We start from the raw sequence: 24,596 nt of genomic DNA on the forward strand, positions 1-24,596 counted from the left end.
AGAATTACAGACTGGCATTGGTAGAGGGGACATACAGATGAACAGGGCATACTGATAAGCACATAAGCAATTATTATTATTATTATTATACTATCTAAGTTGTTGTTCAGTTGTTTCAGTTGTGTCCAGCTCTTTGTAACTCCACTTGGGGCTTTCTCAGCAAAGATACTGGAGTGGTTTGACATTTCATTTTCCAACTCATTTGACAGATGAGGAAACTAAGGCAAATATGGTTAAGTTACTTGCCCGGGGTCACACAGCTAGTAAGTGTCTGAAGCTGGATTTGAACTCAGATCTTCCTGACTCTGGTGACAACTCTCTATCCACTGTGCCATCTAGCTGCCATAACATTTATATGGAACTGTAAAATTTACAAAATCTCACATGAGGTAGCTAGTACAAATATTATTGTCCCCGTTTGACAGATGAGGAAACTGAGGATTAAAGGAGTAAAGTGACAGAGCCAGGGAAGATGAACATTGAACACGGGACAAGTAAGTATGTTAATATAAGTATATTAAGGGAATCAGACTTAAAACAGCACCGTGAGCAGCAGCACAACAGCTAAGCTCACATACAACTATTCCAGAAAGAATGAAAAAAAGTGCTCTGACTGAGGAATGATAAAGAAATCCAAATGGAAAAAAGTCTATCTGTCCTGGTCAGATCTGCACAGACCAGCAGCCAGAGCCTGAGGGCACTAAGGAAAGGGTCTAGCCAGAATAAAGTTATCCTAAAAGCACAACAAACAGATGCCTACTAACGGGTGGCCAGAGACCAAGACAAGGAAACTTGAATCTGCAGTTGTGGACCTCATGGACCAGGGGAGGGGTCCAACTAGAAAAATATGGGCCCAGAGTGAAAACCTCCAAGTATATAGACCAAGTCAGGGAAATCAAGTGTTTGCAGTTGTATCTACAGGGCTCCAGTTCAGATCAAGGATAAGCCAGAAACACTTTCTGCAGCTGTTGCTTTGACCCCTGACTATGTCAGGAGACTCTAAAACTCAGACCTAGAGAACATCAATAAAACTACTTGGAGAGTCAGCAACTACCTAGCCTGAGCTGACCTTGAAGTCTTTGAAGAATATAGTACTCAGTATATTAATAAAGCAACGGCAGAAAATCTTACCCCCACTAGCCCTACCAGAAGTTCAAATACCAAGGAACCACTGTCAAGATCCTGTAACATTTGGCAGCAGCAAGATGGAGGCTGGAAAGCAGGAACTTGAATGAGCTCCCTGCAAGGTCCCTCAAAAAACCTATAAAAATGGCTCTGAACAAATTTCACAACTGCAGAACCCACAAAATAGCAGAGGGAAGCAGTGCTCCAACCCAGGACAGCCTGGATGGTTGCTGGGTGAGGTCTACTGTGCACAGAGCTGGGAGCGGAGGGGAGCAGAGACCAGCATGGGTGGCAAGAGGACCAACCAGACCAGGAGCCAGGAGGAACAGGCCCTAGGGCCCTGAATCAGTGAGCTGCAGCAGTTACCAGACTTCTCAACCCACAAACACCAAAGACAACAGAGAAGGTTAGTGGGAAAAGCTGCAGGGGACAGAGCAAAAGGAGTTCACAGTTCAGCCACCACCCTGGGGGCAGCAGGGGTGCTGTAGCTACAGAACTACAGCTGCAGTTGCTTCTGTCCCCAGGCCCACCTGTTGGGAGGAATTAAGTGGGGGATCAGAGCAGGAGTGCAGAGCCAGCTTAAGATCTGATTCAGGTCCAGTTTGGTGGTTCTTGGGGGAGGAGGAGTGATGGTGTGGCAGAGCCAGCTGTATAGGCACAGCTCTGAAAACAACAGCACATCCCCTCAAGCTTGGAACAAAGTACTCTTTACTCAACAAGCAGTGATACCCAGATGAAAAACTCAAACGTCAAGTAAGTTGGCTGGGAACATGGCCAGGCAGCAAAAACGGTCTCAGATTCAGTCTCAGTCTTTGGAATCTTTCTTTGGTGACAAAGAAGACCAAAACATACAGCCAAAAGAAGTCAACAAAGTCAAAGAGCCTACATCAAAAGCCTCAAAGAAAAACATGAACTGGTCTCAGGCCATGGAAGAGCTCAAAAAGGATTTGGAAAAGCAAGTTAGAGAAGTAGAGGAAAAATTGGGAAGAGAAATGAGAAGGATGTGAGAAAACCACAAAAAACAAGTCAATGACTTGCTAAAGGACACCCAAAAAAATACTGGAAAATAATACTGAAGAAAACAAAACCTTAAAAAATATACTAACTCAAATGGCAAAAGAGCTCCAAAAAGCCAATGAGGAGAAGAATGCCTTGAAAGGCAGAATTACCCAAATGGAAAAGGAGGTCCAAAAGACCGCTGAAGAAAATACCACCTTAAAAATTAGATTGGAGCAAGTGGAAGCTAGTGACTTTATGAGAAATCAAGATATTATAAAACAGAACCAAAGCAATGAAAAAGTGGAAGACAATGTGAAACATCTCACTGGAAAGACCACTGACCTGGAAAATAGATCCAGGAGAGAGAATTTAAAAATTATTGGACTACCTGAAAGCAATGATCAAAAAAAGAGCATAGATACCATCTTTCAAGAAATTATCAAGGAGAACTACCCTGATATTCTAGAGCCAGAGGGTAAAATAGAAAATTAAAGAATCCAACGATCGTCTCCTGAAAAAGATCCCAAAAAGAAAACTCCTAGGAATATTGTCACCAAATTCCAGAGCTCCCAGATCAAGGAGGAAATACTGCAAGCAGCCAGAAAGAAACAATTTGAGTATTGTGGAAATGCAATCAGAATAACCCAAGATCTAGCAGCTTCTACCTTAAAGGATTGAAGGGCTCGGAATACAATATTCCAGAGGTCAATAGAGCTAGGATTAAAACCAAGAATCACCTACCCAGCAAAACTGAATATCATGCTCCAAGGCAAAATATAGACTTTCAATAAAATAGAGGACTTTCAAGCTTTCTCAGTGAAAAGACCAGAGCTGAATAGAAAATCTGACTTTCAAACACAAGAATCAAGAGAAGAATGAAAAGGTAAACAAGAAAGAGAAATCACAAGGGACTTACTAAAGTTGAACTGTTTTGTTTACACTCCTACATGGAAAGATGATGTGTATGACTCATGAGACCTCAGTATTAGGGTAGCTTAAGGGAATATGCATATATATATATATATATATATATATATATATATATGTATATGTATATATATATGTGTGTGTGTATGTTTGTGTATATATATGTGTGTGTATATATATGTATGTATATGTGTGTGTGTATATATATGTGCATATGTATATATATGTGTGTGTGTGTATAGACAGAGGGTACATACAGGGTGAGTTGAATATGAAGGGATAATATCTAAAAAAATAAAATCAAATTAAGGGATGAGAGAGGAATATTTTGAGAGAAGGACAAAGGGAGAGATAGAATGGGATAAATTGTCTCACATAAAAATGGCAAGAAAAAGCAGTTCTGTAGGAAGGGAAGAGGGGGCAGGTGAGGGGGAATGAGTGAATCTTGCTCTCATCACATTTTACCTGAGGAGGGAATAACATACACACTCAGTTGGGTATCTTACCCCACAGGAAAGAAGGAGGAAGGAGATAAAAAAGGGGGGGGGAACGACAGAAGGGGGGGCAGATGGGGGAGGAGGTAATCAAAAACAAATACTTTTATAAAGGGATAGGGTCAAGGGAGAAAATTGGATAAAGGGGGGTAGGGTAGGAAGAAGCAAAATATAGTTAGTCTTTCACAACATAAGTATTGTGGAAGGGTTTTACATAATGATTCACATGTGTCCTACGTTGAATTGCTTGCCTTCTTAGGGAGGGTGGGTGGGGAGGGAAGAGGGGAGAGAATATGAAACTCAAAGTTTTAAAAACAGATGTTTAAAAACAAAAAAAAAAGTTTTTGCATGCAACTAGGAAATAAGATACACAGGCAATGGGGTATAGAAATTTATCTTGCCCTACAACAAAGTAAGGGAAAAGGGGATTTGAGGGGAGTGGGGTGAGAGAAGAGAGGGTTGACTGGGCAATGGGGCCATCAGAATATATGCTATCTTGGAGTGGGCGAGAGGATAGAAATGGGGAGAAAATTTGTAATTCAAACTCTTGTGAAAATCAATGCTGAAAACTAAATATATTAAATAAATAAATTTTTAAAAAAATACACATCAAAAAAAAGAACAAGATTTGACAGCAACCTCAAAAAAGAATAAGTAGAAGAGCTTTTTTGTTGCTGTTCAGTCATTTTCAGATGTGTCTGACTCTTCATGACCCCATTTGGGGTTTTCCTGGCAAAGAAAAGTAGCTTGTCATTTCATTCTCTAGCTCATTTTACAGGTGAGGAAATAGAGTTAAGTGACTTACCCAGGGTCACACAGCTATTAAGTGTCTACGATAGATTTGAACTCAGGAAGATGAGTCTTCCTGATTCCAAGCATTCTATCCACTGTGCCACCTAGCTGTATAGAACAGCTTAGAATAGAATATTCCAAAAGGCAAAATATTAAAACAAAGAATTACCTATAAAAAACCTATAACTCTACAGGGAGTAAATGGCCCTCTATTAAATGAGTACTTCCAAGTATTTCTGAAGAAAAAAAGAAGAGCTAAGTAGAACTCTCTAAGACAAACACAAGATTCAACTAGAATGGACTATGTGATAATTAACTGTTTACATTCTAACAGGAAAACAAGAAACATGTCCCCAAGGAGGGTCTTCAAGGGAGATGGAGGGAAAATGAATAAGGAAGAAGGCTAGAGATTGGACATTTTTTTTGGACTGTTAATCTTCAAGGGAAGAAAAGGGAAGAGGAATACACTATGGAAGAGGTACTATGCTTTCTCACATAATCTGAGTGTGCAAAACAAAGCCATAAAAAGGTTTGGAGAAATGAGTGACATAAGACTTGATTCATCTGAAATGGATGAAAAAAGGTTGAACGTAAACACAAAGCGCTTGGTGTAGGAATGCATTAAACACAACAAGGAAATGGTCAAGGGCAGTAAGACAGGGAATTAAGAGGGAGAGTAGAGTTAAGGAGGGAATAGATTAGTCATGAACAAAACTATCTACAACTTCAGAGGGTGAAGTATGAATAGCAAAAAAAGGGGGGGAAGGCGAAAAGGGGGACAAGGATAATGTTCTGTGATCTGTTACTGGGCAAGGAGGAAAAAAAGAGGAACAACTGAAAGAAACCAGAACATGCTACTTCTGAATCACAAATATTTGGCACATCCATTCTATTTTACCACCCTCTTCTTCTTTGTAATGTGGAGACTGAAAAGGAATGAGAATAAGAGGATAGGATGGAAAATACACAACATACAATCATGACCATTAACATGAATGGAAAGAACATACCCATAAAAAGGAAAAGGATAGAAGAATAGATTGGAAAGCAGACTATAAATAATAAATTGCTTATAAAAAATATACTCAAAACATAAAGATTCACAGAGAATCAAAATAAGAGAATTTGACAAAGTCTATTATGCTTCAGCCAAACTCTAAAAAGCAGAAGTGGCAACTATTGTCTCAGACAACACAAAAGCAAAAATTGGAGATACAGAGAATGACAAAAACATTCACTGCTCTCAGGAAGCTCACAGTCATATGGAGGAGACAATATGCAAACAAGATATATTCAGGATAAGCTGATGAGGAAGGCACAAAGACTAAGGAGGATCAAGGAAGATTTCTTGAACAACATAGGACTTTAGCTGAAACTTGAAGAAAGCTAGGGAATAGAGATGAGGAAGGAAAGTGTTCCAGGCATAGGAGACAGCCAACGAAAATGTCCAGAATTAGGTGATCGGTAGTGTTGTGCACAAGGAACAGCAAGGAGGCCGGTGTCACTTGATCCAAAGTATGTGGGGAAAGGTATAAGGTTTTAAAAGACTGGAAAGGTAAGAAGAGCTCAGGTTATAAAGGGCTTTAAAAGCCAAAGAGATGATTTTATATTTGATTTGGAGGGAAGAGTTTACTGAATGGGGACAGGAGTGTGATATGGTTAGATATAGCTTTAGGAATATCATTTTGGCAGTTAAGGGGAGGGTAGATGGGAAAAGGGAGAGACCTGAGGCAAAGAGACCAACCAGCAAGTTGCTGAAAAAGTGTAGGTGTGAAGTAATAAGGTTCTGCACCATTGTTTTAGCAGTGTCAGAGGAGAGAAGGAGGCATTTATGATGGATGTTAACTTGAAAATAATGTGACTAGATACAAGTGAGAATGAGGAATTGAAGATGGTACCTAAGTTGTAAACTTGAGTGACAAGGCAAATAGTAGTACTCTCAATAAAAGTGGGGAGGCTTTGAGAGGAAAGATAATGGATTCAGTTTTGGACATGCTGAGTTTAAGCTATTTATTGGACACCCAGTTAAAGATGTCTGAAAGGCAGCTGGAGATGCAAGATTGGAGTTCAGCAGAGAAGTGAAACAGGACAGGGAGAAGTGATTATCATAAGCACAGATATGGTAATTAAATTCAAGGGAGCTCATAAAATCTCCAAGTGAAACAGTATAGAGGTAGACAAGGAGCCAGGACAGAGCTCTGTAGGACAACCATGGCTAACTAAGAAGAAGTAGTCAGATAGGTAGGAAAGAACCAGGAGAGAGCGGTGTGACAAAAACCTAGATTAGAGAATATCAGGAAAAAAGGGTGGTCAGCAGTGTCAAAGGATTGAGATAGGTCAAAAAGGATGAGGATTGAGGATATCCCATTAGGTATGGCAATTAAGAGATTTTTAATAATGAGTTAAAAATTAATAACAAAACAAGAACAGTTTCAGTGGACTGATGAAATCAGAAGCCAAACTGCCAAAAGTTAAGAAGAAATTGATAGGAAAAGGAATACCTAATCAATTTATCAGGAGAAATTGACAGTAAATTAATGATAGTTGTTGACCTCAATGTACCACTTTCAGACCTAGATAAATTGAACAAAAAGATAAATAAGAGAAAGTAAAATACCTGAATACAATTTTCAAAAACTTAGAATGATCATTCTCTGGGAATTAGTGAATGAGATTAAAAGGAGTACAAATATTCTTATCTGTGTATGGGATCTGCATACAAACTTTACAAAAATTCACTGAGCCATTACAAACCTCAAAAAAAAAATACAGAAAACAAAAAAAAAATAAATACATCCCTTACTGACTACAACATAATACTAATTATATTCAATAAATGGTATTTGAAGAAAGGATTAAAAGCTAATTGTAGACTAAATAAGTTAATGTCTGAGAATTGGTAAGTCAATGAAAAAGTCATAAGAACAATAGATAATTTCATCAAAGAAAATGACAACGATGAAACAACATAACAAAATGTTTAGAATGAAGTAAAAGTTGTGTTTAGGTATGTATATTACTAACACTTTCATCAACAACAGATGGAAAACAAATTAATGACTTGGGCATGTAACTTTTAAAAAAATACTAGAAAAGCAACACACCAAAACAACAATAAAAACCCCTAAACATCAAAACAAATTCTGAAAAATCAAGAAGAGATGAATAAAATTGAAAGCAAAAACCTAGTGAATTCTAAATAAGACCAGAAGGTTTTTTTGAGGAGGGGGTAGGGGGAGGGGGCAGGAGATGGGTGCTTAAATTACCATTTTCAATAGAGATCATAGTTTCATTTTAAAAATGAGAAAGGAAAACAAAATTGCCAAGATTAAATATAAAAAAGAAGAATTTACTACAAATAAAGGTGAAATCATGAAAATTATTTAAAACTATTTTGTCCAATTATATGCTAAGAAAATTCACAACATAAATGGATGAATATTTATAAAACAGAAAATACCCACATCAACAAAACAAGAAATAGAGAATTTGTAAAACCTGATATCAAAAAACTGAAAAATCCATAACTGAATTCCCAAAAAAATTCCTTTTGCAAATGAATTCTATCATACATTAAAAGAACAATCAATTCCAATATTAAACTGCCTGGAAAAAAAAGGAAAAGAAGGAATCCTTCCAAATTTTCTATAATACAAATATGATCTTTATACCTAAATGAGGAAGAGATTAAACAGAGAGATCCTTAGATCAATATACATAATGAATATCAAAACAAATAATTAAATAAAATAGTAGCAAAGATTCTACCAAAATATTTTACACCATGACTAGGGTGGGTTTGTGCCAGGAATACAGATTTGGTTCATTATTATGAAACATAAGAGATAATTAATGGTAAAACAACTTTTGATAAAATACAATACTTTCTGTTAATAACATTATGAAACAAAACAGGTATTTCCTAATATATGCTCAATGGTATACATCTAAAATCAAGAGTCTGAACTGTATATAACAGAGCAATGCTTTACAACAAAATTTAAAGTAAAGCAAGGATATCTATTATCCCACTATTTTTTGGTATGATTCTAGAAACGTTACCCATAGCAGCAAGACAAGAAAAAGAATTTGAGGAAATAAATATAGGCAAAGAGGAAACATAATTATTACTTTTTGCAGATCACGGGATGATATACTTAGAGAACTCTAGAATATCCTCTTAAAAACTAAATGAAACAATAACTTCAGCAAAGGAGAATATGAAATCAGGGAACACAAATCATCAACCTTTCTGCATATTACCCACAAAATCCAGCAGTAATACAGAAATTTCATTCAAAATAACTGCAAAGTATATATAGAATATTCAGCAATCCAGCTACCAAGTCACACACAAGAACTATAAATACAATTATAAAACTATACCAGTAAAATGAAATTGCCTAAATTAATATTCTTATTCTCTGCCATACCAAACACACTACCAGAGGATTCTTAAAGAGCTATGGAAAATACCAAAATTCTTCCAGAATAATAAAAGCTCAGTATTTACAAGGGAAATAATGACAAAATCAATAAACATTTTTAAGGGCCTATGTGTTGGTCTATCTCTTTTTCTTTCCCGCCCCCTGCATCTCTCTCTCTTATTATGTGTCAAGTGATCCAAAAAAGCAAGAGCTGCAATCAGGACAGACAAGGAAAAAATAAAAATTTGCAATTTCAAGAGAGAGAAACAAATAGTTTGCATTTTGTTTAAAGAATATTATTAAATGTACATGAAAAATGCATAAAATCACAAACACGCATGATAGAAATTCATAAAAAAATGCTGAGTTGCAAAAAGACATAGATAGCAACACAATTATTATAGACCACTAATGTTCCTCTCTCAAAGCTATATAAATCTTACAGAAAGATGAGCAAAAAAGGACAATACACAAACGAATACATTTTTGGATAAACTAAATTTGAAAGAGTCATGGTATGCTGGTGGAAAAATAAAAGCAACTTTTTACATAGCACATTATACTTTCCTCATAACAATTATGGGAGGTAGACAGTGCTAATATTATTATCCTTATTTCACAGACAAAAATATTGAAATTTTGTCAGGCTGAATGACTTGTTTGTCCATATGGCTAATAAGTTTGAGGCAAGATTCAAACTCACATCCCCCACTTTTAAGCCTAAAGCTTTATCCACTACACCATGATGCTTTGCAAAAAAAAAAAAATTGACCAAGGAACCAGGAGACTCCAGGAAGGAGAGAGGGAGAGAGAGAGAGAAGGGATGGGAGAGAAGGGAGAAATGAAGAGACAGGGAAGTAAAAAGGGAGAAGGGGAGGGGAGAGAGGAGGAAGAAAGGAAGAGGGAGAGGAGAAAAGTATATGAGCTAAGCAGTCACACATATTGGGATAGAAGAAAGAGCTACTTTTCTAACCTCTCTCTTAGAATCTCAACAAATCAGCACCAGTACCAGGCTCACCTTGATCTATTATCTGGGTCCAGAATTCTAAAACCCTGTAAACAGAGGAGCCTATAAGTGTTCAATGCATATTCATTCATTTCAAAAAACATTTATTAAGTATCGTCTATGTTCAAAGCATTGCATTTAGTCTGGGAAAATATACATAAACAATATGATACAGTAGAAAGAGTACCAGACCTGGGCATCAGCAGTGACTTGGTTTGAAACTCCACTCCATGCCTACTAGCTCTATGACCATAGGAAAGTATTTCACTCTCTGGGATAATAATTACTATAGACCTACCTCAGAGTATTGGGGTTCTTAAATTCAATTTTATTTTATTTTCAGTTTCAAATTCTCTCCCTCAATCCCCTCTCTCACCCACTGAGAAGGCAAGAAATACAATGCCCATTATACATATGAAGTCATACAAAAATTATTTCCATATTAGCCATATTTTAAAAAAAATAAAGAAAAAGAATGAAAAGTGAAAAAAATATGCTTCAATCTGTACTCTGAGTCCAGCACTTTTCATCTTGAGTCCTTTGGAATTGTAGTGGTTCATCATACTGATCAGAACAGCTAAATCTTTCACAGTGGATTAGCTTTAAAATTGCTGTTACTATATAAATTGCTCTCTTGTTTCTGCTCACTTCACTTTGCATCAATTTATATGTGTCTTCCCAGGTTTTTTGAAACTAGCCCCTTCATCATTTTCTTACAGAACAATAGTATTCCATTACATTCATATACCATAACTTGTTCAGCCATTTTTCATTTGATGAGTATCAGCTCAGTTTCCAATTCTTTGCTACCACAAAAAGAGCTGCTATAAATATTTGCGTGTATAAGTCCTTTTCCTTTTTCTTTGATCTCTTTGGGGTACAGACCTAATAGTGATATTGATAAGTCAAAGGGTATGCACAGTTGTATAGTTTTGGGGAATAGCTCCAAATTGCTCCCTAGAACAGCTTGACTAGTTCACAGCTCCACTAAATAGTGCATTAGTGTACCTCTTTTCCCACATCACCTCCAAGATTTGTCATTTTCCTTTTCTGTCATTTTATCAAATCTGATTGAGTATGAGGTATTACCTCAGAATTCTTTTAATCTGTATTTCTCTAAGTATTAGTTATTTAGAGAATTTTTTCCTATGACTATTAATAGTTTTGATTTCTTCTGAAAACTGCCTGTTCATATTCCTTGCACATTTATTAATTGGGGAATTATTCTTATGAATTTGGCTCAGTTCTCTACATGTCTGAGAAACAAGACCTTTATCAAGGAAACTTGCTACAGACATTTATTCCCAATTTCTTTTCTTCTAATTTGGGTGGCAATGGTTTGATTTGTGCAGAAATGTTTAATTTTATGTAATCAAAAGTATCCCTTTTACCTCTTGTGAATCTCTCTCTCTCTCTCTTGTGTGGTCAAGAATTCTTCACCTATCCAGACCTTTGACAAGTAATTTTTTCTGTCACCCTTTCTGTCTATTTTGAGCTTATTCTGGTAGATGGTATGAGATGTTGACCTATGTCTGACAGACTACTTTCCAGTTTTCCCAGCAGTTTTTGTCAAAGAGTGAGTTCCCCAATAGTTGGGATCCTTTCTCAGTCTTGTTGAGAAGAGCAAATAAGATAATATACATACACTGCTTTGTAAACCTTAAAGCTGAAGTGTTATATAAATGTCAGACATTATAAAACTATCCCTGACCTCATGGAACAACTTAATAAATGTATTGCTTTCACTCAACAATGTTAAAAGCAATTCCTTCAAAGGCTTATAACTAAACAAGTCACTTGATGGCACAAGTGAAAGACATGTTTATTCATCATTAAAGTATTTAATCACCATTAAAGTGTACAGTGGAAAGTAAATACATCTAATTTAAGGTGTTCTTAGTTAGTTATCTGTTACAGTACAACCAGGCACTCTTTCCAAAACCTAGTCTTTAAGTTGGCCAGGGGCCAAACACACTTCCTAAGAGCAACTGGGAGCCACTGAAAGGTTCTTGTGTTCAAGTGATATGGTCACCCTTATGCTTAAGGAAAATTATTTTGGTAGCTCTTGTGGAGAATAGAAAGTGGAAAGACTCAAAATCACCAGTGCAATTAGGAAGCTGTTACAACAGTGTGCATATGAGATGATATGGCAACTTACCGAATATGGAGAGCAGGAGACTTAGGAAGAAAGAAGAGTTAAAGATACTAAAAAGTTGAGAAACTGGGTAAGGAAGGATGGGGTGCCTTTAACAGAAATAGGAAAGTCTGAAGGAGGAGTGAGTTTAAGGCAGAAGATAATGGGTTCCATCTTAGACATGTTACATTTGAGATGCTTATTGGAAATCTGGTTAGTGATAATATAAATATGGTCACAAAAATCACAAATAAAGTGACATGACCAAGATCATAAAGACTAGAAATTGGAAAAGCTCGGACAACAACCCTGATCTACTGACTCCAAATTCAGTGGTTTTCCTTGCACTGAAGTCCTATTTATTTAGAATGAGTCCCAAATGTGTATATGTGTGTATGTGTATACACATATATTTTAAACATGTAATATATATTTTATACAAATATATGTAGAGAATATATATATGAGAAAATCTATGTATACAATATATAAATATGTAATACGTGTAACATATAATATAGTGTGTGTGTGTGTGTGTGTGTAATATATACATACGGTGTTCCTAAAGTCTGGACACATATGCAATTGATGGCAATGTGGAGTTATTGCATCGAGTTCATGCGAATCTTGCAAAGCGCATCAACTTTTGCATGACAAATGATGGAAATCATATTGAAGATGTTATTCGTTAATATTCCAATTAAATAAAAATTTGTATATGAGAGAATACATTCCAAAAATCACTACAAAACAAACAGAATATGCCACAAGAGGTACAACAACCTATTAAGAGAATTTTGAAACAGAACCATTTCTTGACTGAGGGACCAAGAAAGGCTTCACAGAAGAATTGGCATGTAAACTAGACCTTGGAAGTGGAAACAGAGAAAGTGGATAATGCAAAAAGAATTTACAAGCAATCTTTATTTAATTTAGCCAAATAAAAATCTCTGTGGCACAAAGTGGAATGAGCTTCATTAAGCATGGAAGACTTGGATTGGCACTAGCAGGCAAGCCCCTGGGATGGCTGAGGACTGCATTCTGGTTACCCAGCCTGTCATGCTTGCAGACTAACACAAAGAATTGCCCAATTATAAAACCAGATGAAATGGTGAAAATAAAGAGAGAAAAGGCCAATGAGTCTAAAGTTGAGGGATAAGTAAGAGTCAAACAGCAAGGCATTGTGAGAAAAGCTTTGAATTTACCATCAGAAGATTGGAGTTGTCCCAACTCTCACCACTTACTAATCATGTACATCCTTGGGTAAGTCACTGCATTCTGGGCTTTAGTCTCCTCATTTGTGAAATAAGGGGGTTGGACCAGATCATCTCTAAGGCCCCTTCCAGCTCTAAATCCTTCAAATTACCACAATTCTGCCTTACATTTAGAAATCCACCTAGTTATGTCACTTGATTTTTAAATTTTGATGAGCATACTGAAATGTCTCCTTCAATGGATGACTTTTTTGTACCTTCTTTGAACAGAATGTATGTAAACATAATACATGGTGATATATAAATAAGCCACTGGAGTGAATGTATATAAACATCATTAACAACTCCCACATGATACACGAACACAAAAACCATATTCTTAGAAACACTAATCTGGCTAGCTCCAGTACACCACGGTTGAACATTTTCTTGCCAATCCATGAATCTGAACACAGCATCTATACTTTAAAAACGAAAATCCTCCCCACCCGAATGCATTCAATTCAGTTAACCAGAAAATTAAAAAGCATTTGTATAGGGAGAAGACAGGTGGAACAGAGAGAATGCAAGGTAAAGAGATAAAGAAGATTCTATGCTCTTGAATTAAAGACAATAAAGTAGGCTAGGATGACATAGTTTAATGAATATTTTTTAAATAATTAAAACATGCTACAAGACAGAACATGCTGTAGTGAAGGGGTAGAGTGCTAAGGGTGACATTAGGAAGAAGTGTGATGAATTCCCTCCCTGGTACAAGCTGGGGGCTGATGGCCAATCTCTTCACTCTTCTGAGCTGAAACTTAGCTAAAACTAAGTTACCAATGGATTAAGATCTGCAGTGGGAGTTCCTGCACCAAATGAAATCACATGTCCTTTACATGTGAATGTACAATAGTTTAATTAAGGTAGTTTTTTAATTTTGTTTTTTAAAAAAAACTAAATCTCCCTCTATTGTCCTGGCTGGAAGTATATGGACCATTCAAGGGCCTGGTCACACAAAAAGTGGCCCCAACCTCAGCCACTTTGCAGCCTCCTTATGGCCCCACCTTCTGGGGGCTCACCATATTAATATTAAACTCAGTGTAGATACCTGATCAGCTTAGCCCATTGAAGCTCAGAACTCATTTCTGCCAGAAATGTGTTGTAAACAAGGATTGTTAAAACTGCCACCAAAAAGGCCAAATGAGAATTGAACATTTCATAGACATCTAGAGATGATAGATGCATCTTATTATTTTACACTTGGGGACACTGAGGCCTTGACAGGTTGAGTGAAATGGCTGAGATCACATAGTTATTAGCGGGAGAGCCACATTTGCACCCAGATCTCCAGTTCTCTTTACATGTTGCCTTCTCAAATTACAAAGGAATGTCCATTAGTTTGGCAAATTATGTTTCTGCTTTCTAGTAAAAAAAGAGCACCAAAATAAGAAAAACAAAATGTAAATGTCTAATTAAGTCTGAGCTGGACCCACCAATGTGAACAGAACTTTTTTTTTTAATTAGAATTGTCCAACAATGGAAGTTCACTGATGTGGACGTATGACAGAGGGAGAGGAATGACTTTCAAATATTTCATCTAGGTTAATGAAATAGTCTTGATTCATTGTCTCATACACATAGAGCTAGAGGGGACCTTAGATTGTCTAGTCCAACCCGTTTGCCTTAAAGATGAGGCAACCAAGGAGGTGAGAGGAAGGGGAACAAGCATTTACATGGCATCATTACCAGGCACTGTGTTAAGCACTTTACAATTATTATCTCACTTGACCCTCACACCAATCCTGAGGGCTAGGTGCTAGTATTATTCCCATTTTATAGGTGATGAACCTTGAGGCCAACAGAGGTTAAGTTGACTTGTTCAGGGTCACACTGCTAGTAAGTGTCTGAGGCCACACTTGAACTTAGGTCTTCCTGACTCCAGACTTCCTGACTACAGGTCCAGTGCTCCATCCACTATGCCACCTCTCTAGGTTAAGTGACTAGCCAAAATTCACAGAAGTATGAAGTGACAGTGCTGGTTTATGAACACAGATCCTCAGAGACTCTACTTTTTTGTAACATATCAGAGGTCTAGACAGAGTTAATTTCATCCATGTTTATGGATTCTTATAAACTTCAACTAGAAAGGTTCAAGTGTTTCCTTGATTAAAATGTCCTGCACTTTGACTTTTTGCCTCAATAACTTTTGTCTTAAATCCCAAATTATCTTAATCTGAAGCCTATAGTCATTTACAAACAACAGCTATATTCACATAGCTTCTTTTATTACTATTGTTAAATTACAAAATAGTAAGAAATAAAAAGGGCATTGATTATTGTAAACTGGACGCTGTCTCTCACAGGATATATTCCAGGATCACCATGTACCTCCAGTATCCTTTCTCAAGAGTTACAATTTACTTGTGGTATATCAATGTAATGGAATATTATTGCTCTATAAGAAATGATGACCAGGCAGATTTGAGAGAAACCTGGAAAGGCTTCCATGAACCGCTGCTGAGAGAAGTGAGAAGAAACAAGAGAACGCTGTACACAGTAACAGCTACATTGCGCAATGATCAGCTGTAACAGACTTAGCTTTTCTCAGCAATGCAATGATCCAAGACAATTCCAAAAAATCTGTGATAGAAAATGCTAACCATATGCAGAGAAAGAACAATGAAGTCTGAATGCAGATTGAAACATACTACCTACTTTTTTGTCTTTTTTCTTTCTCATGGTTTTTCCTTTTGTTCTGATTCTTCTTTCACAACATGACTAATGTGGAAATATGTTGGATATGATTGCACATGTATAACCTAAATCAGATTGCTTGCTGTCTTGGGAAGGGGAGAGGGAAGAGAAGGGGAAAAAATTAGAACTCAAAATCTTATAAAAGTGAATGTTGAAAACTATCTTTACATGTAATTGGAAAAAATAAAATACCACTAAATATTGGGGGGGTGGGAGGAAGAGAGTTACAACTTACATGAAGCAAAACTAGGCAAACTCCTATGTAGCCAAACCATGAAGTAGGGTTCTGAGAAATAACCGGGCACTCACTTGTTCTCCTTCCCTATAGAATGTCTGGAAAAAATACCTCAAATGATCTCCAGACAGATCTAACTGTTTTCAGAAATGAATTCCACATTTAGTTAATTTGTAATAAAACTAAAAGGCACACCAAGAAAGATCAAAATGACCTAGAGTATAAGTACAGAAATAGCACAGGTTTCTGACATACAAAATATGATGATGAAAGAAGAAAGCATTAAGAATGACAGGGAGAAACATACATGGTTCTTGATTTCTTATTAAAAATAAAAAATGTTGTATGCAATTAAATCAGTTCCTTTTTTGAATTAAGGAAACAATACACAAGAATAAAGATAAAACAACAAAGAAAACATATTTTTTAAGGTTTTATTTCCCCACAATCCATCCCTATCGCTGCATTTTATAGTTCAAGAGATTTAAAGCTAAAAGTAACTTTGAAAATCATTTATCTAACCCCATCATTTTATAGATGAGGAAACTAAAACGCAAGGAGGAAATGATTTGTCCAAGGTCACAAAAGCTGGGATTCAAACCCAGGTCACTTGATTCTTCTTTTATTTTTTTTGGCAGGGGTGAGGCAATTGGGGTTAAGTGATTTGCCCAGAGTCACACAGCGTCTGAGGCCACATTTGAACTCAGGTCCTCCTGATTCCCGGGCTGGTGTTCTATCTACTGTACCACATAGCTGCCTCTGGATCCCTTGATTTTAAACCCTGTCTGCTACCTTAAATCGATCCTCACTCCAAAATGTACTAGAGAACACACACTACAAAACTGATACAATTCTACCTTTCTAATAGGTTCCACTTTCACACTAGGTACCACACGTAGATCTCCAGCTCTAAAAGTTTGGACTCCCCTGGAAAGGGAAGAAATTTGGGGTTCCTAGAGAGGCAAAACCTTAACGTTCCAGTGAGTCCTTTCTTCCCTTTGGAGACCCGCTCAGGTACTGGATTTATGGTGAGCCAACATTCTATAAGAATTTCCCATTATCACTACTATTCTTTCACTCAGTGCTAGGAACACTAGCTATAGCAGTAAGAGAAGAAAAAGACATTTAAGAAATAAAATAGGCTAAATAGGAAACAAAGATGCTGCTTTGTGCAAGTGACATGTCTCCTTAGAAAAGCCTAAAGAGTCAAGTGAAAATATTAATAATTTCAGCAAAAGAACAACATATTTAAAAAAAAACATTTTGGGTGTGCTACCAACAAAGAACATCAGAAAGAGACAAAAAGAGAAAGTCTATTCAAAATAACTATAGAATAAATAAAATACATGGGAGTGTACCTGCTGAGATGCTCAGGAAATGATGTTAATACAATTACAAAACATTTTAATGAAATTAATGACAGACATAAATAATTGGAGAAATGTTCATTTTTAATGGTTGGACTGTGCCAGCATAATAAAAATTATACTACTACATGGGCTAATACACTCATTCAGTGCCATACCACTCAAACTACCAAAAGATTAATTTATAGAACAAGGAAAAACAGTAACAAAGTCCATCTGGAGTAGCAGAAGGTCAAAAATCACAAGGGAAATAAAGAAAAAACACGGAAAGGAAGAAGTATTAGCTGTACTAGTTTTCAAACTATACCACAAAGCAGTGATTATCAAAACTATTGGGTAGGAAAGTTTAGTTGTGTACACTGGGTACACAACATATGGAAGCAAAAACACATAATAAGCAAGTGTTCAATAAACACAGAGATCTCCTAACTACTAGGTTACGACTGGTTGTTCAACAAAAACTGCAAAGCAGAAATTGTTTAGACTGGTATTTCACACTACATACCAGGAGAAGCTCCAAGTGGATCCATAACTCAGAAAAAGAAACAAATTGAAAGAACAAGAGAGGAAATACCCTTTATGACTAGATTGGGAGAATTCATGACCACATAAGGGAGAACACAGGATAAAATGAACAGTTCTAATTACATAAAATTCAAAAAGTTCTGCACAAACAAAATGACAGCAATTAAAATTAGAAGCGAAACCATGAACTGGGTAGGGGAAAACACTGAAGGAAATTTCTTTGTGATAAACATCTGAGACCTAAGACATCTAAGGAACTGATCCAAATATATAAGAACAAAAGCCATTCTCCAATAGATAAACAGTCAAAGAATATGACAAGAAAGATTTTCAAAGGAAGAAATTCAAGCTATCGGTAGTCATATAAAAATGCTCTAAATTATTGATTAGAGAAATATAAATTAAAGAAATGCTGGAGTTCATGGTCATGCCCAAAGACTAACAAAGATTTATTTTTAAAGGAAAGTAACACCTTTTAAGAAACTACAAGAGGACAAGCCAAATAATGCTTGACAAGCCAAGAATTATGAATTGATACAGCTTTTCCAAAAAACAATTTCAAGCTAGACTACAAAAGGCACTAAACTGTATATGCCTTTTAAACCAACAATATCAAGTGGAGAATGGCTGGACAAATTATTACGATTTGTCATTATTATATCTATTATATACTATATAATATATTATAAATATTATATATTTTATAATACATACAGTATATTATAATGTATAACTAATTATGTTGATAATTTAAATTATTAAAAGGAAGAAAAATCAAACAAGATGGAAAATGGTCTGTTCTGTATGAAGCTAATATAGGCTACACTTGGAATTGTTAATGTCTCTCCTATTTTGCAAGCCTTAACTTAATTTAATCATATTCTTTTCTTATTACAGATCTCTGGAGGGAACATATTGGTTTTGAAATTTTAAAGATGCTATGCTATTGGTTCTCAAGATATCTGAAAGAGAGGATACCAATCAATTGAAAAAAATCACATTAAGAGACTTGAGAATTCTTATCAATGCCATGAGCGACTTCAATTACAGAAGACTGATAAAAAGCCTGGAGGCAATAGCCTTAAGATGAAGGGGGAAAACCTATTTCAGAAGCAGCCAATGCAGATGCATTTTGTTGGAAAAAAGAACATACATATATATATATATATATATATATATATATATATATATATGTATATGTATAAACACACACATATAGATTGGTTTTTTTTCCTAATGTCAGGGAGTGGGAAAAAAGACATGACAACAAAAGGAAAAAAAAAGAAAGAGGGTACATGAAAGTAAGTAAGTACATGAAAAGACCTTAGCCTAAAATGGCCAGGTCTCCCATTGCATCCTGGGTCATCTCCAGTCATCCTAATGAATATCTGGTCACTGGATCAAGATGGCTCTGGAAGAGAAAGTGAGTCTGGTGACCTTGCACAGCCCTTCCTCACTCAAATCAAAGTCAACTGCAATTCATGTCATCATTTACCTGACGTCATGATCCTCTTTGAAAATGAAGGACAAACACAACAACTACCCAAAAAAAAACAATTAAGAAAACATCATTCACTTCAGTCATGTGCCTATTTTTTTCAACTCTTATGACATCTTTTTTTTTCTTTTTAAATTTTAATAGGGCCTTTAGAGGTTATATCTCAGTCATTCCTGGGTATTTCGCCCATCAAATTGTAATCACTGTCTTGTAACAAAGAAAAACTTAATTGTTTTGGCAAAGCTAATCTGCATGGTCACTATGTTTGACAACACATGCAATACTCTACACATAAAGGAAGGAAGGATATGAAGTTGCTCATCTCTTTTCCATGGTTGCTAAGGTTATTACAATTAAATAATCTTTAGCTTTGTTTTAGTGTTCATTTATATTGAGTCATAATCTACAAATTCTTTGCAAGAATAATCTACATATGTACAAGTCGCATCTTTAGTCACATAATTATAAACAACAGGAAAACAAACACTATACTTGTTGCTTGTTGACTATAAAAAAGCATTTGATTCAGAAGAAAAAAATGTCATAATAAAGTAAGCTAATCAATTAAAAAACATTATTAAGTGCTTACTATAAAAGCTGGAGATGAAAGGCCAAAAAAAAAAAAAAGACTCCACTATCAAGGAATTTACATTATAATGAATGAGATAACATATAAACAAAATAACTGGGTAAATGCAAAATACATATGAGTAGATGGGAAGTGTGAGAGGGGAAGGCACTAGCATCTGGGAGGAATCAGAAAAGGCTTCTCACAGAAGGGGAAATTTGAGCTAATCCTTCAAGGAAGCCACTGAAACCAAGAGGTAGAAATGAAGGGGAGAGCATTCCAGACACTAGGAAAGCCAGAACCAAGGAAAAGGCATGGGATATGGATTATCATGCTTAAGGAAAGGCAAACAGCCTCGAGTAGCTGGATCAGAGACCACTTACACTGAAGAGTAAGATGTAAGGTGAGGGGAAGTAGTAGGTTATGAAGAGCTTTAAATGCCACAGACTGCTAGGGGGTGACATAGTGCACAGAGTCAGGAAGATTCATCTTCCAGGGTTCAAATCTGGCCACACTCGATGTGTGGCCCTGGGCAAGACACTTTACTCCATTTGCCTCATTTTCCTCATCTGTAAAATGAGCTGGAGAAGGAAATGGCAAACCACTCCAATATCTATGGCAAGAAAACCCCAAATGGGGCCACAAAAATGACTAAACACAAATACCAAATAGGAGTTTTTAATCTGATCCTTGAGGTAACAGAGAACCACTCAGGTTTGCTGAGGTGGGGAAGAAAGGAATGTGACATGGCGAAACCTACACTTAAACGTTTTCCTTTCTGCAAGGTATCTACCATGAACATGTGAAAAATCACTTAAGATTTCTTGAAAGATGTAACAGCGATACTTTATTCTATGATCCCCATATTATCAAGGGAAACATAAAACAAGGTGTTTGCTGTTGTTGTGGAGGATGTGGTAGAGTCCAAATAGTAGGGGATTCCTACGAATGGTAAGGTCCTCCAGACGGTCCTGTTTACAGATAGCACTGTGCCGACTGCAATCTAGCCCCAAACCCTTTCAAGGCTTCCCAAATTAGATCTACATCAAATAGTCTGGCTTTTTTTTAATTAAATTTTCAATGAAAAAAATCTATTCTCTCTTATTTTCCCCTTCAATTAAAAAAAAACCTCATAATCAATATTTATAGTCAAAACAAGACAAATTCCTACATCAGCCATGACTATATATATATATATATATGTATATAATGTATACACACACACACACACACACACACACCATTCCATATCCCAAGTCTTTCCCTCTTTCTAACAGGTGTGCAACATTCTACATCATCAGTTCTCTGGAATCATGATTGGTTACTGCATTGAACAGAGTTCTTAAGTCTTTAAAGTTCATTCAAGAGTTTGGTTTAACTCTCTACCCAGGCAAAACCAAGTAAATGAAGAATACTTATTGTCCTATGCTGTACGGTTGATGGAATGCCCACACAGCTATTCCATCAGTTCTTATATCTCAGTCAGACAATGCAGATGGACAGTAAAATGGGCCAAGAATGAATAAGAGGAAGAGAAAAGGCTGGACACCATTTCAGATAGACACAGTTAAAAAATTTAAATAGTCACTAATCTGTACATAAAAGGATCTTTGAGGGCTATGTATTGACTTAGTTTTAAAATGTAATGTTATCTATGTTTTATTGCATTTTTATGTATTTTGTTAACTATTTCCCCAATTATATTTTAATCCATTTCCAGAATGTTGTAGGCCAGAGTTTGACAACTCTGAGCTACACTGTTGTAAGGAGTACCCATATCAGTGAGATAGAAGCATGTCAAGTAACCGTTTGATAATTCCCTGAATCATAAAAAAAAAAATATGCTCTGGGATAGACTGTGTGGGTGGAAATAGAGGAGGTAGAGAGAGAAAAGATGGGAGGAGGAGGAGTGGGATGAGGAGAAGGGATAAAGCACAGCAAATTTTCAAATAAATAAGTTGGCCACTGAGCTTAAGATGAGACCTTAACATTTTGCTATGCCTATGAAAAAAATGTTTAGAGCAATCATAAGCCTCGTTGTTGCCAGTCCAAGCACAAATGAGTCATAAGCTAAACTTGAATACTAGAATATAAACAAGGTACATAAGGTGGCATTAAAAATTTCTCAGGGCTTAATAATGTGGTGGATCTTTTATTTGGAGGACAGAGCAAGAGTAGCAGAGGGAATGGTTCATGTGAATATATGTACGTATAGTTGTTTCTCCTAACATTTATTACTTCAAAGAGCTATATGTGGTTATTCCATCTACTAATGGAGATTGCAACTCCATGTGCCTTAGAACATATATGGTCTTCATAAGTTGATGTAGCCAAAAAAGGTTAATCACCAGCTGACCAACTTCTTAATAAGTTGTTTGAAATAAGGCTAGTCCCATAAATGACTATTATATATCTATATAGGTTGTTAATAAGCTGGTACCTAAAAAGCCCTTCCACCTAACTAGGTCCTAACAGAGATCCATTGGTATAACTTGAGGAAGAGACATTCAACTCCATACCCTATCATGATGAAGCATTAGGGAAAAACTTTAGTGAAGTTTGGGTGTACAGGTAGGTATTTCCTCATATCTACACTGATACTGGAAGGGATCTCACTTTCAAGTTACTTTAGGGATTGATTTTCAAGATATTTCATGGGGTAGGAAGAGAAGACTCCAAAAGAATAGAAGAATATCACAAATGGTGTTATTTTTATTACAAAAAAAGGCATATGATTCAGCACAGCAATCAATGTCAGATAATGTCCTCTCTAGGTTTTCATGACATTGCTCTTTCTTTGTTCTCCTCCTACCTGGTATGACTCAAGTCACCAATGCTGGATCAACACTGCCTATTAAGCCACCTAACTGTGGGTACTCAAAGACTCTGTCTGAGCTTTTCCCTTTCTTTCCTCTCCTATTAAGAAAATCTCCGATAGCTTTTTATTGTCTCCAATATAAAACAAACTTTTCTGTCTGGCACTTACAGCTCTTCACAATCTAGGTCCAATCTACCTTTCCAGACTTATAACAAACCATTCTCCTCTTCACACAGCCTGTGTTCAGCCCAGCCTGGCTTCAATGCTATTCCCCATACGTGACATTCAATCTCCAGCCTCCAATGTCTATCCTCCCATACTCTTCACTTCTGCCTCTGAGAATCCCTAGATTCCTCCAAAGCCCAGCTCAAGTAACAAGAAGGCTTTCCTGATTCTCTAAGTATCAATGGCTCCTAATAAATTACTTTGTGTTTACTTCATATATACTTTGTATTTACTTACAGGTGTTTATGTTTCCCCTGAATATATTCTGACAGGATCCTTGAGGGCAGGAACTTTATTATTATCTTTGCATCACCAGGGTTTAACACACAGTAGACAAATAATAAATGATTACTGATTGTGTTCATATAGGTATATATTTTTTCAAGGTCATGCCTCAATCACCTATAGGCTTCTGCATAGTAAAACATCTTCAGGACAACAGCACAGAAAAGTTTTAGATCCTCGAGTTTTAGTTTGGTACTTTAGTTTCTTTGGAATGTTTTTGTCATTGTGACAATCAAACAATTTTTGAAATAATTATTCATTCATATGAATCACTTTAAAATGTACAACAGGGAACCGGAGAGGTATAAAACAATATGTAAACATTAAGAGGGTAAAACCCTCCCAGACTCCCTTTTTCTCATCCTTTTCCTCCTGGGTAAAGGATGTCTTCAGGCTCCTCTCCTTTCCCCCTCTATGTTCTCCTCCCACCCACCCAACTCTTCAGTGAATAAAGAAAGGATTCCTTAAACTCAGTCCCACCAGGGTGCACTCTGCATCTGAATCTTAAATACAGCAGTCTGTTCTGCAACTTCATATGCTTATATGCTCCCTTATTCTTTCATGAAATGCAGTAGAGTAGAAAGAGAATTGAATTCTGAGACAGATTAGACCTGTGGTTTGATTCTGCATATAACCGATATCAAATTGCTTACTGTCTGGGGGGTGGGGAGAAAGAGAAAATTTGGAACTTAAAATTTTATTTTAAAAAATGAATGTCAATTCTGCATCTAACACTGGCTGTGTTACTGTGAGCAAATCACTTAACCTTCCTGAAACTTAATTCCTTCATCTGCAAAATAGGCATAGTACTGATCCCCATGGATGTTGTGAGTTCAAATGTAGTAATACATATAATTGAAAACTTTTAAGTTTTAATTTATTATTACATCTCCCAGGGCTCTTGCACTTTAACAAGGTTACAAAGCCAACAGAATCTATCTCTGGGTAGAAATTCAACCACAGAAACTGGACTGGGGCTTTTGAGTCCCAGATAGGAAGAGTAATTTCACGACTCCCTTAAGTCAGGTTACTTAGCTGCCTTTTTGCTATAGCCAGCCATGACCTTAATGGTATTTAAGTATTAGAATGCAACTAGTTAGTGGGAGACTAGACTATAAGCTCTTTGAGAGTAGGGATTGTCTTTTTACATTCTTTGTATCTGCAGTGTTTAACACAGTACCTGGAATATAGTAGGTGCCTAACGAATGCTAGTTGACTGAC

At 36.3% G+C, this 24,596-nt stretch overlaps 1 protein-coding gene across 5 annotated transcripts in view; it reads right to left on the bottom strand.

Annotated features, from left to right (window-relative positions):
• HERC3 (HECT and RLD domain containing E3 ubiquitin protein ligase 3) overlaps positions 1-24,596 on the bottom strand; it is a 112,067-nt gene that overhangs the window by 81,820 nt on the left and 5,651 nt on the right. Inside the window, exon 1 of one of the 5 annotated variants that reach the window (XM_036763113.1) lies at positions 9,783-9,803. The exons of the other annotated variants lie outside the window; for them this stretch is intronic. The gene's annotated coding sequence lies outside the window, so the exon portion shown is untranslated. Of the gene's footprint in view, positions 1-9,782; positions 9,804-24,596 lie in introns of those variants that run through there. 5 annotated transcript variants of the gene reach the window in all.

Source organism: Trichosurus vulpecula, chromosome 6, assembly GCF_011100635.1.
Source record: "Trichosurus vulpecula isolate mTriVul1 chromosome 6, mTriVul1.pri, whole genome shotgun sequence".
Classification (NCBI taxonomy): Eukaryota; Metazoa; Chordata; class Mammalia; order Diprotodontia; family Phalangeridae; genus Trichosurus; species Trichosurus vulpecula.